The sequence below is a fragment of the Oncorhynchus clarkii genome, unplaced genomic scaffold (genome assembly GCF_045791955.1).
Source record: "Oncorhynchus clarkii lewisi isolate Uvic-CL-2024 unplaced genomic scaffold, UVic_Ocla_1.0 unplaced_contig_12320_pilon_pilon, whole genome shotgun sequence".
NCBI lineage: Eukaryota > Metazoa > Chordata > Actinopteri > Salmoniformes > Salmonidae > Oncorhynchus > Oncorhynchus clarkii.
In genome coordinates, this window is record NW_027261085.1 from 224,544 (window position 1) to 242,500 (window position 17,957).

Below are 17,957 nucleotides of genomic sequence, written 5' to 3' on the forward strand. Positions count from 1 at the left end.
TTAATACCGGAGTCATCAAGTCATTTTTTTTAGCTGTAGGCTTTGTAACCAAGCAACACACGTAAGCCTGTCCTTATGCTGAGGTCTGTGGCCAGCACTGATGTAACAGATCCCTGGTACTGGGCGGACAGACACACAGACACACAGATGGAGGCTATTATTAATGTTGTTGTTGTACCTCTCTGTGTCCTGCCTGCGTCCTTCACTGTGGCTGACCCGACCGCTCAGTACCGTCTACATTACATCATAGACCACAGCCAGGGTCTCAGTAGGCTGGAAACACAACCGGTTTTATTCTGGTCAAGAAACATATTTATTAGGGTTTTAGTTGATTGATACATTAATACTCTAATTATTTGTATGCATAACTTCTTCTATTCAGGCTAGATGATTAAGGTATGCTGTTGTCTGTTACTAGTTAGGGATAAAATGGGAAGGCCTGTATGAGTCTATTGGTATTTTTTCAATGAAGTAAAGAGCAGTGAAAGAGCCAGGCATTATTAACCTGCTGGTGTAACGGCTCCCTAATGTTCACCTGTCAGCCTCCCCATACAGGACCATCATGAAAACTATTCTGAGCAGGGCTGTAGTGTTGATTCAGAGGAGGTAGTGTTGATTCAGAGGAGGTAGAGTTGATTCAGAGGAGGTAGAGTTGATTCAGAGGAGGTAGAGTTGATTCAGAGGAGGTAGAGTTGATTCAGAGGAGGTAGAGTTGATTCAGAGGAGGTAGAGTTGACTCAGAGGAGGTAGGGTTGATTCAGAGGAGGTAGTGTGTTGATTCAGAGGAGGTAGTGTGTTGATTCAGAGGAGGTAGTGTGTTGATTCAGAGGAGGTAGTGTGTTGATTCAGAGGAGGTAGTGTGTTGATTCAGAGGAGGTAGTGTGTTGATTCAGAGGAGGTAGTGTGTTGATTCAGAGGAGGTAGTGTGTTGATTCAGAGGAGGTAGTGTGTTGATTCAGAGGAGGTAGTGTGTTGATTCAGAGGAGGTAGTGTGTTGATTCAGAGGAGGTAGTGTGTTGATTCAGAGGAGGTAGTGTGTTGATTCAGAGGAGGTAGTGTTGATTCAGAGGAGGTAGTGTTGATTCGGAGGAGGTGGTGTGTTGATTCGGAGGAGGTGGTGTGTTGATTCGGAGGAGGTGGTGTGTTGATTCGGAGGAGGTGGTGCGTTGATTCGGAGGAGGTGGTGCGTTGATTCGGAGGAGGTGGTGCGTTGATTCGGAGGAGGTGGTGCGTTGATTCGGAGGAGGTGGTGCGTTGATTCGGAGGAGGTGGTGCGTTGATTCGGAGGAGGTGGTGCGTTGATTCGGAGGAGGTGGTGCGTTGATTCGGAGGAAGGGGTGCATTGTTTCGGAGGAGTTCGTGTGTTGATTCGGAGGAGTTCGTGTGTTGATTCAGACTGACAGAACAAGACAGAGAGAGGGACAGGTAGAGAATGATAGAGAGCAGTCAGTCAGTTAGCCAGTCAGGTCCAAACAACTCCTAATGTGTTTGAATGGGAATGACTCAACCCTGCTAGCTGTTAGCAGAACATGTTATGACATGAACCTATAGCCCTCCTCTGAGACAGACTCAGCAGAGAGAGAGAGACCATAGGGAGGGAGAGCGAAACGGAGAGACATAGAGAAGGAAAAGAGAAATGGTTAGAAAGTAAGGAGAAAGACGGAGACACGTGGAGAGAGAGAGAGAGAGCAATGTCTCTATCGATCTCTACCTATGTCTTTCTCCTTATTACTTTCCATTGATCTGTCTTTCTATCCATTTCTCTTCACCTTCTCTTATCCCTCTCCGTTATTCTCTCTCTTTCTCTCGCTCTCTCTCCCCCCTCGTGGCTTTGTGCCCTTTACAACGAGACGTTTCACTTCCCTCACTGTGGAGAGGTTTATGGGAAGAGGACTGCTCCTAGGAGAGTGGCTCGTAGGAGCAGGAGCCCATCTCCTGTTTCTGTAGCATGACACAGCTTGATACAGGTGCACCCCCTGGACAGGCCGCTAGTCTGTTCCAATACCATCGGCCTGTATCTTAATCTTGTGTTTTCTTAGCTCCTTCATAGCTACTTTGCGCTTCACATTAAACTGGAATTGAATGTGTTTAGAACAGGCTTCTAATGGCACAAATGTCTGATTCATTCTGAGTCGATCTCTTCCAGTCAGACACCTAGAGGGGAAACATCCTTGTCAGGTGTTGGGCTATTACGGGGGTGATACAGTATATCTGGTCAGGTGTTTGGCTATTACGGGGGTGATACAGTATATCTGGTCAGGTGTTGGGCTATTACGGGGGTGATACAGTATATCTGGTCAGGTGTTTGGCTATTACGGGGGTGATACAGTATATCTGGTCAGGTGTTGGGCTATTACGGGGGTGATACAGTATATCTGGTCAGGTGTTTGGCTATTACGGGGGTGATACAGTATATCTGGTCAGGTGTTGGGCTATTACGGGGGTGATACAGTATATCTGGTCAGGTGTTGGGCTATTACGGGGGTGATACAGTATATCTGGTCAGGTGTTTGGCTATTACGGGGGTGATACAGTATATCTGGTCAGGTGTTGGGCTATTACGGGTGTGATACAGTATATCTGGTCAGGTGTTTGGCTATTACGGGGGTGATACAGTATATCTGGTCAGGTGTTGGGCTATTACGGGGGTGATACAGTATATCTGGTCAGGTGTTGGGCTATTACGGGGGTGATACAGTATATCTGGTCAGGTGTTTGGCTATTACGGGGGTGATACAGTATATCTGGTCAGGTGTTGGGCTATTACGGGGGTGATACAGTATATCTGGTCAGGTGTTTGGCTATTACGGGGGTGATACAGTATATCTGGTCAGGTGTTGGGCTATTACGGGGGTGATACAGTATATCTGGTCAGGTGTTGGGCTATTACGGGGGTGATACAGTATATCTGGTCAGGTGTTGGGCTATTACAGGGGTGATACAGTATATCTGGTCAGGTGTTGGGCTATTACGGGGGTGATACAGTATATCTGGTCAGGTGTTGGGCTATTACAGGGGTGATACAGTATATCTGGTCAGGTGTTGGGCTATTACGGGGGTGATACAGTATATCTGGTCAGGTGTTGGGCTATTACGGGGGTGATACAGTATATCTGGTCAGGTGTTTGGCTATTACGGGGGTGATACAGTATATCTGGTCAGGTGTTGGGCTATTACGGGGGTGATACAGTATATCTGGTCAGGTGTTGGGCTATTACGGGGGTGATACAGTATATCTGGTCAGGTGTTTGGCTATTATGGGGGTGATACAGTATATCTGGTCAGGCGTTGGGCTATTACGGGGGTGATACAGTTTCTGGTCAGGCGTTGGGCTATTACGGGGTGATACAGTTTCTGGTCAGGCGTTGGGCTATTACGGGGGTGATACAGTTTCTGGTCAGGCGTTGGGCTATTACGGGGGTGATACAGTTTCTGGTCAGGCGTTGGGCTATTACGGGGTGATACAGTTTCTGGTCAGGTGTTGGGCTATAACGAGGGTGATATATATGGTTAGGAGTTGGGCTATAACGAGGGTGATATATATGGTTAGGAGTTGGGCTAGACCGGGGGTGATATGATATACACGGAGTATACCAAATATTAAAAACATGTTTCTAATAAACCCCCCTCCACAGGGAGGCTGGTCCATGTTGACTCCAATGCTTCCCACAGTTGTGTCAAGTTGGCTGGATGTCCTTTGGGTGGTCGACCAATATTGATATACACAGGAAACTGTTCAGCGTGAAAAACCCAGCAGCGTTGTAGTTCTTGACACAAACCGGTGCGCCTGGCACCTACTACCATACGCTGTTCCAAGGCACTTAATTGTTTAGGTCTTGTCTATTCACCCTCTGAATGGCACATATACACAATCCAAGTCTTAATTGTCTCAAGGCTTAAAACTCCCTTCTTTAACCCGTCTCCTCCCCTCCATCTACACTGATTGAAGTGGATTTAACCACTGACGTCAATAAGGGATCATATCATATCATATCACCTGGATTCACCTGGTCAGTCTGTTCTGGAAAAAGCAGGTGTCCTTAATGTTTTTTATACTCAGTTTATTAGAAGGCTAAGGTGGGAGTGTATGTTATATTATGTGGTGGGTGCTGTCCAGACTGTTAAAGTGGAGTGTATGTTATGTTATGTGGTGGGTGCTGTCCACACTGTTAAGGTGGGAGTGTATGTTATGTTATGTGATGGGTGCTGTCCACACTGTTAAGGTGGGAGTGTATGTTATGTTATGTGATGGGTGCTGTCCACACTGTTAAGGGGGAGTGTATGTTATGTTATGTGGTGGGTGCTGTCCACACTGTTAAGGTGGGAGTGTATGTTATGTTATGTGATGGGTGCTGTCCAGACTGTTAAAGTGGAGTGTATGTTATGTTATGTGGTGGGTGCTGTCCACACTGTTAAGGTGGGAGTGTATGTTATGTTATGTGATGGGTGCTGTCCACACTGTTAAGGTGGGAGTGTATGTTATGTTATGTGATGGGTGCTGTCCACACTGTTAAGGTGGGAGTGTATGTTATGTTATGTGATGGGTGCTGTCCACACTGTTAAGGGGGAGTGTATGTTATGTTATGTGGTGGGTGCTGTCCAGACTGTTAAGGTGGAGTGTATGTTATGTTATGTGATGGGGGCTGTCCACACTGTTAAGGGGGAGTGTATGTTATATTATGTGGTGGGTGCTGTCCAGACTGTTAAGGGGGAGTGTATGTAATGTTATGTTATGTGATGGGTGCTGTCCAGACTGTTAAGGGGGAGTGTATGTTATGTTATGTAATGTGATGGGTGCTGTCCAGACCGGAATGCTGTCTGTCATTCTGTCACTGCAGTGTGATCTCATTAACCCTCACCTGATCTGGGCTATGGATCTGTTCCAAATGGCACCCTACTCCCTACATAGTGCACAACTTTTGACCAGACCCCATAGGGAATAGGGTACCATTAAGGAGTCAACAAAGGACAGTCTGACAGGAGCCAGTCATGTCACACGTCCCAGTCCAGCCTTGCCTGCTTAGGATAGTTGGTTTTATTTAGCCCCAGTCACATGAGCTAGTGAAGTCTATAATAGACTTACATCACTGTACGAGCTGTGATGGAATACGCTGGTGTCTATCCGTCTCTCACACAGGTGCAGAATGCTGTTGCATTGGAACTCATCTGAAATTAATGTGTTTGGGTGTAGGCTGTGTTGTGCTATTGTGGGCCGATGTTGTGACTGAGAGACTGGAGGTCACAGTTTTAGAAAAAGCCCCTTGTTGATTCTGTTCTGTTCCACATCCTGTTTTAACCAGCCATAGGTTGGTAGAATCTAGAATATGTCACTGTGAGCTCTTAGTCCTAAAGTGTGTGTGTGTGTGTGTGTGTGTGTGTGTGTGTGTGTGTGTGTGTGTGTGTGTGTGCTGCTATGGGGTGTTTAGTAAGGCGATACTTCCTCCATACCAGATGAGTCAGTGTTCCAGCCGAGTCTCTCTCCATACCAGATGTGTCAGTGTTCCAGCCGAGTCTCTCTCCATACCAGATGTGTCAGTGTTCCAGCCGAGTCTCTCTCCATACCAGATGTGTCAGTGTTCCAGCCGAGTCTCTCTCCATACCAGATGAGTCAGTGTTCCAGCCGAGTCTCTCTCCATACCAGATGAGTCAGTTTTCCAGCCGAGTCTCTCTCCGTACCAGATGTGTTAGTGTTCCAGCCGAGTCTCTCTCCATACCAGATGTGTCGGTGTTCCAGCCGAGTCTCTCTCCATACCAGATGTGTCAGTGTTCCAGCCGAGTCTCTCTCCATACCAGATGTGTCAGTGTTCCAGCCGAGTCTCTCTCCATACCAGATGTGTCAGTGTTCCAGCCGAGTCTCTCTCCATACCAGATGTTCCAGCCGAGTCTCTCTCCATACCAGATGTGTCAGTGTTCCAGCCGAGTCTCTCTGCATACCAGATGTGTCAGTGTTCCAGCCGAGTCTCTCTCCATACCAGATGTGTCAGTGTTCCAGCCGAGTCTCTCTCCATACCAGATGTGTCAGTGTTCCAGCCGAGTCTCTCTCCATACCAGATGTTCCAGCCGAGTCTCTCTCCATACCAGATGTGTCAGTGTTCCAGATGTGTCAGTGTTCCAGCCGAGTCTCTCTCCATACCAGATGTGTCAGTGTTCCAGCCGAGTCTCTCTCCATACCAGATGTGTCAGTGTTCCAGCCGAGTCTCTCTCCATACCAGATGTTCCAGCCGAGTCTCTCTCCATACCAGATGTTCCAGCCGAGTCTCTCTCCATACCAGATGTGTCAGTGTTCCAGCCGAGTCTCTCTCCATACCAGATGTGTCAGTGTTCCAGCCGAGTCTCTCTCCATACCAGATGTTCCAGCCGAGTCTCTCTCCATACCAGATGTGTCAGTTTTCCAGCCGAGTCTCTCTCCATACCAGATGTTCCAGCCGAGTCTCTCTCCATACCAGATGTTCCAGCCGAGTCTCTCTCCATACCAGATGTTCCAGCCGAGTCTCTCTCCATACCAGATGTGTCAGTGTTCCAACCGAGTCTCTCTCCATACCAGATGTGTCAGTGTTCCAGCCGAGTCTCTCTCCATACCAGATGTTCCAGCCGAGTCTCTCTCCATACCAGATGTGTCAGTGTTCCAGCCGAGTCTCTCTCCATACCAGATGTTCCAGCCGAGTCTCTCTCCATACCAGATGTGTCAGTTTTCCAGCCGAGTCTCTCTCCATACCAGATGTTCCAGCCGAGTCTCTCTCCATACCAGATGTTCCAGCCGAGTCTCTCTCCATACCAGATGTGTCGGTGTTCCAGCTGAGTCTCTCTCCATACCAGATGTGTCGGTGTTCCAGCCGAGTCTCTCTCCATACCAGATGTTCCAGCCGAGTCTCTCTCCATACCAGATGTGTCGGTGTTCCAGCTGAGTCTCTCTCCATACCAGATGTGTCGGTGTTCCAGCCGAGTCTCTCTCCATACCAGATGTGTCGGTGTTCCAGCCGAGTCTCTCCATACCAGATGTGTCCGTGTTCCAGCCGAGTCTCTCTCCATACCAGATGTGTCGGTGTTCCAGCCGAGTCTCTCCATACCAGATGTGTCGGTGTTCCAGCCGAGTCTCTCTCCATACCAGATGTGTCCGTGTTCCAGCCGAGTCTCTCTCCATACCAGATGTGTCAGTGTTCCAGCCGAGTCTCTCTCCATACCAGATGTGTCAGTGTTCCAGCCGAGTCTCTCTCCATACCAGATGTGTCAGTGTTCCAGCCGAGTCTCTCTCCATACCAGATGTGTCAGTGTTCCAGCCGAGTCTCTCTCCATACCAGATGTGTCAGTGTTCCAGCCGAGTCTCTCTCCATACCAGATGTGTCAGTGTTCCAGCCGAGTCTCTCTCCATACCAGATGAGTCAGTGTTCCAGCCGAGTCTCTCTCCATACCAGATGTTCCAGCCGAGTCTCTCTCCATACCAGATGTGTCAGTGTTCCAGCCGAGTCTCTCTCCATACCAGATGAGTCAATGTTCCAGCCGAGTCTCTCTCCATACCAGATGTTCCAGCCGAGTCTCTCTCCATACCAGATGTTCCAGCCGAGTCTCTCTCCATACCAGATGTGTCAGTGTTCCAGCCGAGTCTCTCTCCATACCAGATGTGTCAGTGTTCCAGCCGAGTCTCTCTCCATACCAGATGAGTCAGTGTTCCAGCCGAGTCTCTCTCCATACCAGATGTTCCAGCCGAGTCTCTCTCCATACCAGATGTGTCAGTGTTCCAGCCGAGTCTCTCTCCATACCAGATGTGTCAGTGTTCCAGCCGAGTCTCTCTCCATACCAGATGTTCCAGCCGAGTCTCTCTCCATACCAGATGTTCCAGCCGAGTCTCTCTCCATACCAGATGTTCCAGCCGAGTCTCTCTCCATACCAGATGAGTCTCTGGCTCCTTCTGCTGCAGCACAAACAGACATTTTCTTCTGGATGGAAAATGTTTTACCTCAGACGTAAAGCCCTGCAGGGTGTAGCCAGCTAGGGTGTGACTGACAACTCTGTGGTTGTAGGAAAACATTCCTACGCCATTGCCCCACATACAGCCTTATTCTAAAATGGATGAAATAGTTCTTTCCCCTCATCAGTCTACACACAGTACGCCATAATGACAAAGCAAAAACAGGTTTTTAGACATGTTTCTACATTTTTTAAAAATATCGCATTTCCAGAAGTATTCAGACCCTTTACTCAGTACTTTGTTGAAGCATCTTTGGCAGTGATTACAGCCTCAAGTCTTCTTGGGTATGATGCTACAAACTTTGCACAACTGCATTTGTGGAGTTTCTCGCATTCTTCTCTGCAGATCCTCTCCAGCTCTGTCAGGTTGGAGGGGGAGCGTCGCTGCACAGCTATTTTCAGGTCTCTCCAGAGATGTTAGATCGGGTTCAAGTCAGGGCTCTGACTGGGCCACTCAAGGACATTGAGACTTGTCCCGAAGCCACTCCTGTGTTGTCTTGGCTGTGTGCTTAGGGTCGTTGTCCTGTTGGAAGCTGAACCTTCGCCCCAGTCTGAGGTCCTGAGCGCTCTGGAGCAGGTTTTCATCAAGGATCTCTCTGTACTTTGCTCCGTTCATCTTTCCCTCGATCCTGACTAGTCTCCCAGTTCCTGCCACTGAAAACATCCTGCTGCCACCACCATGCCACCACCATGCTTCACTGTAGGGATGGTGCTAGGTTTCCTCCAGACGTGACGCTTTGGCATTCAATGCTGCAGAAATGTTATGGTACCCTTCCTCAGATCTGTGCCTCGACACAATCCTGTCTCGGAGCTCTACGAATAATTCCTTCGACCTCATGTCTTGGTTTTTGCTCTGACATGCACTTTCAACTCTGGGACCTTATATAGACAGGTGTGTGCATTTCCGAGTCATGTCCAATCAATTGAATTCACCACAGGTGGACTCCAATCAAGTTGTAGAAACATCTCAAGGATGATCAATGGAAACAGGATGCACCTGAGCTTAATTTCGAGTCTCATATAAGGTATTTCTGTTTTTTTATTTTAATACATTTGCTACAATTTGTAAAAACCTGTTTTCACTTTGTCGTTATGGGGTATTGTGTGTAGATTGATGAGGAACAACATTTATTTAATCAATTTTAGATTAAGGCTGTAACGTAACAAAATGTGGAAAAATTTCTCCCTGGACTTATCTGTCTAGCATCGGATTACCTATCTTAACCTGAACCATTAGAAACTAACTTAACCACAGATCTAGGATCAGGTTTGCCCAATGTTAACCTTAACCATTAGAGGGGTTTTGTCTGTCTCAGGTAAGGAAGGGTGTGGTTCTGTTATAGACAGACTCAATCACCACACTGTTTTGTGTTACCGTAGCAACAGAGAAAGGCTGATGTGGATATTAGTGTTTGTCACCTGTCTTTGTGTTCAGTGTGAGAACGGTGAGAGAAAGGTGTCTTATCCCTTGAGTTAGCGCTGATTGTCTCTGATGTGTTGACATGAACTGTGTTGCCAAGGAGATGGCAACAATGACATCACAGCCCGGATTCACAAAACCTTCTTTAAGAAGAAATGTCTTCTGTCCTTCACTATAGACTTATGAAGAAAGTTAAGTCAAGTTGCTATTCCCCAAAAAGGTTCTTGGAAATGGTTGTGCATTATTTCTTATACTTCTCCTTAAGAAAAAAGTTGAGGAGAAATTGGTTTCTTGAAAGTAAAGATGCTGAATTTCTTCTTGTTTTGTACATCTGATCTTCAGTGGAATCACATCACTATGGTTACGCTAGTTTACTGTGAACCTCACCTCAGAGTAGTAGTGACATGCGGGGCCTCAGAGAGATTGTCTGGATGACAACACAACAGCTGCTGGCAGTCAAATTACCTTTTGTTAGAAAAAGGTGAGAAAATCCCATTAAAAAATGACTACCTTGTAACCTGAAAGACGTCGTTGAGACATTCTCCAAAATAACAACGTTCACTCCTTCATCTGTTGTTTGGATTCAAGGAATGTGCCTTGTCTTTAAAACGAGTTCTACTGGTGTGTGTGTGTGTGTGTGTGAGAACATAATACCCTCTGTCAGAGAAGGGAAAGGAGGATACCTCCTAGTCAGAGAAGGGAAAGGAGGATACCTCCTAGTCAGAGAAGGGAAAGGAGGATACCTCCTAGTCAGAGAAGGGAAAGGAGGATACCTCCTAGTCAGAGAAGGGAAAGGAGGATACCTCCTAGTCAGAGAAGGGAAAGGAGGATACCTCCTAGTCAGAGAAGGGAAAGGAGGATACCTCCTAGTCAGAGAAGGGAAAGGAGGATACCTCCTAGTCAGAGAAGGGAAAGGAGGATACCTCCTAGTCAGAGAAGGGAAAGGAGGATACCTCCTAGTCAGAGAAGGGAAAGGAGGATACCTCCTAGTCAGTTGCTTAACTGAATGCATTCAATCAAAATGAGTCTCGGTCGTTTAAGAACACAGAGGTGCTGGTCGGGGAGTCACAATGGACTACAGCACTCTGTTAACACACACATAACACACTGGACTGTCTCGTTGACTTTACTAAGGAGGAATCCCCACTGTCTGACACATGACATGTTGTTAGCTGTAGCTGCAGGCTTAGTGCAATGAGACAGACGTTAGCTTTCTTAATGTCTTTTCTGCCCTGTGGGAAGAGAGGAGAGGAGACATCTTCCTCCTCCTCCACATTATAACATACAAAGACATCTCCCTCTTCCTCCTCCTCCACATTATAACAGAGAGAGACATCTCCCCTCCTCATCCTCCTCCACATTATAACATACAGAGACATCTCCCCCCTCCTCTTCCTCCTCCTCCTCCACATTATAACAGACAGAGACATCTCCCCCCTCCTCCTCCACATTATAACAGACAGACATCTCCCCCTCCTCCTCCACATTATAACAGACAGAGACATCTCCCTCCTCCTCCTCCACATTATAACAGACAGAGACATCTCCCCCTCCTCCTCCACATTATAACAGACAGAGACATCTCCCCCCTCCTCCTCCACATTATAACAGACAGACATCTCCCCCTCCTCCTCCACATTATAACAGACAGAGACATCCCCCTCCTCCTCCTCCACATTATAACAGACAGAGACATCCTCCTCCTCCTCCTCCTCCACATTATAACAGACAGAGACATCCTCCTCCTCCTCCTCCTCCACATTATAACAGACAGAGACATCTCCCTCCTCCTCCTCCACATTATAACAGACAGAGACATCTCCCCCCTCCTCCTCCACATTATAACAGACAGACATCTCCCCCTCCTCCTCCACATTATAACAGACAGAGACATCCCCCTCCTCCTCCACATTATAACAGACAGAGACATCCTCCTCCTCCTCCTCCTCCTCCACATTATAACAGACAGAGACATCTCCCTCCTCCTCCTCCACATTATAACAGACAGAGACATCTCCCCCTCCTCCTCCACATTATAACAGACAGAGACATCTCCCTCCTCCTCCTCCACATTATAACAGACAGAGACATCTCCCCCCTCCTCCTCCACATTATAACAGACAGAGACATCTCCCCCCTCCTCCTCCACATTATAACAGACAGACATCTCCCCCTCCTCCTCCACATTATAACAGACAGAGACATCCCCCTCCTCCTCCTCCACATTATAACAGACAGAGACATCCTCCTCCTCCTCCTCCTCCTCCACATTATAACAGACAGAGACATCCTCCTCCTCCTCCTCCTCCTCCACATTATAACAGACAGACATCTCCCCCCTCCTCCTCCACATTATAACAGACAGAGACATCTCCCTCCTCCTCCTCCTCCACATTATAACAGACAGAGACATCTCCCCCCTCCTCCTCCACATTATAACAGACAGACATCTCCCCCTCCTCCTCCACATTATAACAGACAGAGACATCCCCCTCCTCCTCCTCCACATTATAACAGACAGAGACATCCTCCTCCTCCTCCTCCTCCTCCACATTATAACAGACAGAGACATCTCCCTCCTCCTCCTCCACATTATAACAGACAGAGACATCTCCCCCCTCCTCCTCCACATTATAACAGACAGAGACATCTCCCTCCTCCTCCTCCACATTATAACAGACAGAGACATCTCCCCCCTCCTCCTCCACATTATAACAGACAGACATCTCCCCCCTCCTCCTCCTCCACATTATAACAGACAGAGACATCTCCCTCCTCCTCCACTGCAGTGTGGAGACTATTGTTACATAACCTGGCTGCCATGGCAATGCGAGGATCATCCTCCCATCCTCCCTACAGCTCGGTTGTCATGGTGAACCTGGCAGTGCGGCAACGAGGCTCTTATTTTTTTCTGTCTCTCATTCAGTGTGATGATGTAATAGGGAGGCTGTTCTGAGAACAGATGGATGGTGTTCAGTCACTACTGCAGGTCATAGATGGGTTGTAATATTTATGTTTGTTTTGAAGAGGTTCCTACCTTAGTCCTCTTGGTATTACTTCCTTAGTCCTCTTGGTATTACTTCCTTAGTCCTCTTGGTATTACTTCCTTAGTCCTCTTGGTATTACTTCCTTAGTCCTCTTGGTATTACTTCCTTAGTCCTCTTGGTATTACTTCCTTAGTCCTCTTGGTATTACTTCCTTAGTCCTCTTGGTATTACTTCCTTGGTCCTCTTGGTATTACTTCCTTAGGTGTCTTGGTATTACTTCCTTAGTCCTCTTGGTATTACTTCCTTAGGTGTCTTGGTATTACTTCCTTGGTCCTCTTGGTATTACTTCCTTGGTCCTCTTGGTATTACTTCCTTAGGTGTCTTGGTATTACTTCCTTAGTCCTCTTGGTATTACTTCCTTAGTCCTCTTGGTATTACTTCCTTAGGTGTCTTGGTATTACTTCCTTAGTCCTCTTGGTATTACTTCCTTAGGTGTCTTGGTATTACTTCCTTAGTCCTCTTGGTTTTACTTCCTTGGTCCTCTTGGTATTACTTCCTTAGGTGTCTTGGTATTACTTCCTTAGCCCTCTTGGTATTACTTCCTTGGTCGTCTTTGTTAGGAAGTAGGATGTAAGATGTTGACCCATATAGTGATTATAGCCTATCACAGGGCAGGAGTATGCCTCCCCTCTCTCTCTTTTGCCATCTCTCTCTCTCTCTCTCTCTCACTCTCAATTCAAGGGCTTTATTGGCATGGAAAACATATGTTAACATTGCCAAAGCAAGTGAAGTAGATAATATACAAAAGTGAAATAAACAATAAAAATGAACCGTAAACATTACACTCACAAGTTTCAAAGGAAAAGAGACATTTCAAATGTCATGTGACATCGATATACAGTGTTATAATGATGTGCAAATAGTTCATGTACAAAATGGAAAATAAATATGGGTTTTATTTCCAATGGTGTCTGTTCTTCACTGGTTGCCCTTTTCTCGTGGCAACAGGTCACATCTTGCTGCTGTGATGTCACACTGTGGTATTTCACCCAGTAGATATGGGAGTTTATCAACATTGGATTTGTTTTGTAATTCTTTGTGGATCTGTGTAATCTGAGGGAAATATGTGTCTCTAATATGGTCATACATTTGGCAGGAGGTTAGGAAGTGCAGCTCAGTTTCCACCTCATTTTGTGGGCACATAGCCTGTCTTCTCTTGAGAGCCATGTCTGCCTACGGCGGCCTTTCTCAATAGCAAGGTTATGCTCACTGAGTCTGTACATAGTCAAAGCTTTCCTTAAGTTTGGGTCAGTCACAGTGGTCAGGTATTCTGCCACTGTGTACTCTCTGTTTAGGGCCAAATAGCATTCTAGTTTGCTCTGTTTTTTTGTTAATTATGTGTGTCAAGTAATTATCTATCTTTTAGTTTTTCTCATGATTTGGTTGGGTCTAATTCTGTTGCTGTCCTGGGGCTCTGTGGGGTCTGTTTGTGAACAGAGCCCCAGGACCAGCATGCTTAGGGGACTCTTCTCCAGGTTCATCTCTCTGTAGGTGATGGCTTTGTTATGGAAGGTTTTGGAATCGCTTCCTTTTAGGTGGTTGTAGAATTTAACTGCTCTTTTCTGGATTTTGATAATTAGCGGGTATCGGCCTAATTCTGCTCTGCATGCATTATTTGGTGTTCTACGTTGTACACAGAGGAATTTTTGCAGAATTCTTCATGCAGAGTCTCAATTTGGTGTTTGTCCCATTTTGTGAATTCTTGGATGGTGAGCGGACGCCAGACCTCACAACCATAAAGGGCAATGGGCTCTATGACTGATTCAAGTATTTTTTGCCAGATCCTAATTGGTATGTTGCATTTTATGATCCTTTTGATGGCATAGAATGCCCTTCTTGCCTTGTCTCTCAGATCGTTCACAGCTTTGTGGAAGTATAGTTTTTTTGTGTGCTCTAGGGCAACAGTGTCTAGATGGAATTTGTATTCGTGGTCCTGGCGACTGGACCTTTTTTTGGAACACCATTATTTTGGTCTTACTGAGATTTACTGTCAGGGCCCAGGTCTGGCAGAATTTGTGCAGAATATCTAGGTGCTGCTGTTGGCCCTCCTTGGTTGGTGACAGAAGCACCAGATCATCAGCAAACAGTAGACATTTGACTTCAGATTCTAGTAGGGTGAGGCCGGGTGCTGCAGACTTTTCTAGTGCCCGCGCCAATTCGTTGATATATATGTTGAAGAGGGTGGGGCTTAAGCTGCATCCCTGTCTCACCCCACAACCCTGTGGGAAGAAATGTGTGTTTTTTGCCTATTTTAACCGCACACTTGTTGTTTGTGTACATGGATTTTATAATGTCGTATGTTTTACCCCCAACACCACTTTCCATCAATTTGTATAGTAGACCCTCATGTTTGGTAAAAAGCCTATTGGACATTTGCTCAGTACATTGTTTTCATTGAAGAAATGTATGAGTCTGCTGTTAATGATAATGCAGAGGATTTTCCCAAGGTTGCTGTTGACGCATATCCCACGGTAGTTATTGGGGTCAAATTTGTCTCCACTTTTGTGGATTGGGGTGATCAGTCCCTTGGTTCCAATAATTGGGGAATATGCCAGAGCTAAGGATGATGTTAAAGAGTTTTAGTATAGCCAATTGGAATTTATTGTCTGTATATTTGATCATTTCATTGAGGATACCATCAACACCACAGGCCTTTTTGGGTTGTAGGGTTTTTATTTTGTCCTGTAGTTCATTCAATGTAATTGGAGAATCCAGGTGGTTTTGGGAGTCTTTAATAGTTGATTCTAAGATTTGTATTTGATCATGTATATGTTTTTGCTATTTATTCTTTGTTATAGAGCCAAAAATATTGGAGAAGTGGTTTACCCATACATCTCCATTTTGGATAGATAATTCTTCGTGTTGTTTAGTGTTTTACAATTTTCCCAGAAGTGGTTAGTCTATGGATTCTTCAATTACATTGAGCTGATTTCTGACATGCTGTTCCTTCTTTTTCCGTAGTGTATTTCTGTATTGTTTTAGTGATTCACCATAGTGAAGGCGTAGACTCAGGTTTTCCGGGTCTCTATGTTTTTGGTTGGACAGGTTTCTCAATTTCTTTCTTAGATTTTTTTGCATTCTTCATCAAACCATTTGTCATTGTTGTTCATGTTCTTCAGTTTTCTATTTGAGATTTTTAGATTTGATAGGGAAGCTGAGAGGTCAAATATAGGGTTAATATTTTCTACTGCCAAGTTTACACCTTCACTATTACAGTGGAACGTTTTACCCAGGAAATTGTCTAAAAGGGATTGAATTTGTTGTTGCCTAATTGTTTTTTGGTAGGTTTCCAAACTCCATCTATAGCATTTCTTAATGTTACTCAGTTCCTTTGGCTTTGATGCCTCATGATTTGAGTATTGAGTATTGCTCTGTTCAAGTAGACTGTGATTTTGACTAGTCACCCCCGGTCTCTTCTCCTCTAGACTAGTCACCCCCGGTCTCTCCTCCTCTAGACTAGTCACCCCCGGTCTCTCCTCCTCTAGACTAGTCACCCCCGGTCTCTTTTTTCTCCTCTAGACTAGTCACCCCCGGTCTCTCCTCCTTTAGACTAGTCACCCCCGGTCTCTTTTCTCTCCTCTAGACTAGTCACCCCCGGTCTCTCCTCCTCTAGACTAGTCACCCCCGGTCTCTCCTCCTCTAGACTAGTCACCCCCGGTCTCTCCTCCTCTAGTCTAGTCACGTTCACTCTCTCCTCTTCTGACTAGTCACCCCCAGTCTCTTTTCTTTCAAGCATGGTCTTCACCCCCCCTTTCCTTGTTCCTTCATTCTGTCTCTCTCTGAGGACTCCTTGGCTGTTGCATGTTTGATGAGGTTCATGAAAGATGCAGAGTTTCCATTGGCTTGAGATGAGGCTAGTAGGGTGACCCATGTAGTTAACAGGCTGTAAAGACACACACATATATATGTATACACACACACACACACACACTTATATACACACACACACACACTTATATATACACACACACACACACACACACACACACACACACACACACACACACACAGACAGAGACAGACATATACACACACACCCAAACATGCACACAGACAGACACACACAGCCCCTTCCTGTCTGTGCCATATCAGTAGATTTAACTGTCTGGGGGATGAAGGTCATGTTTCATGTGTGACATGTCTATTCTCCCTAAATGAACAGGAGCAGAGGAACACACACACACACACACACACACACGGCTGTTGTCACTAAAGAAGAGCGTCGGAGAGACGCAGGAGAAGCCTACCTGACCACCTTAACCCAATCCCCCAACGGACATTAACATTTCAGCAGAGCATTTATCTGACACCTAAACCTTTCTCCGACCTACCTGGACAGAGTCACAGCTTACCTGATAGTTTTACCCTCCTTACCAAACAGACTATTGACTTAGGGTGGAGCTTTGACGGAAGGGCATTAACATCCTAAATGTATCTGAACCAAAATGGATGCATCTAAGGGAAGATGAAGAGGACTTTCTCACAACATATTTAGTGATGGAGAGGAAGATAGGAACACTATGATAAACACCCCCAAGATGGTGTGTGTGTGTGTGTGTGTGTGTGTGTGTGTGTGTGTGTGTGTGTGTGTGTGTGTGTGTGTGTGTGTGTGTGTGTGTGTGTGTGTGTGTGTGTGTGTGTGTGTGTGTGTGTGTGTGTGTGTGTGTGTGTGTGTGTGTGTGTGTGTGTGTGTGTGTGTGTGTGTGTGTGTGTGTGTGTGTGTGTGTGTGTGTGTGTGTGTGTGTGTGTGTGTGTGTGTGTGTGTGTGTGTGTGTGTGTGAGAGAGAGAGTGACCAGACGACCAACAGGTTTAAACATTGAGGAGTCAAAGACCAGACGACCAACAGGTTTAAACATTGAGGAGACAGAGAGGAGTCACAGACCAGACGACCAACAGGTTTAAACATTGAGGAGTCACAGACCAGAAGACCAACAGGTTTAAACATTGAGGAGACAGAGAGGAGACACAGACCAGACGACCAACATGTTTAAACATTGAGGAGACAGAGAGGAGACACAGACCAGACGACCAACAGGTTTAAACATTGAGGAGACAGAGAGGAGTCACAGTCCAGACGACCAACAGGTTTAAACATTGAGGAGACAGAGAGGAGTCACAGACCAGACGACCAACAGGTTTAAACATTGAGGAGTCACAGACCAGACGACCAACAGGTTTAAACATTGAGGAGACAGAGAGGAGACACAGACCAGACGACCAACAGGTTTAAACATTGAGGAGACAGAGAGGAGACACAGACCAGACGACCAACAGGTTTAAACATTGAGGAGACAGAGAGGAGTCACAGTCCAGACGACCAACAGGTTTAAACATTGAGGAGACAGAGAGGAGTCACAGACCAGACGACCAACAGGTTTAAACATTGAGGAGACAGAGACCAGACGACCAACAGGTTTAAACATCGAGGAGACAGAGAGGAGTCGCAGACCAGACGACCAACAGGTTTAAACATGGAGGAGTCACAGACCAGACGACCAACAGGTTTAAACATTGAGGAGTCACA

At 46.2% G+C, this 17,957-nt stretch overlaps 1 protein-coding gene across 14 annotated transcripts in view; it reads left to right on the top strand.

Annotated features, from left to right (window-relative positions):
• LOC139404702 (protein PHTF2-like) overlaps positions 1 to 17,957 on the top strand; it is a 111,705-nt gene that overhangs the window by 51,349 nt on the left and 42,399 nt on the right. The gene's annotated exons all lie outside the window — the stretch shown is intronic.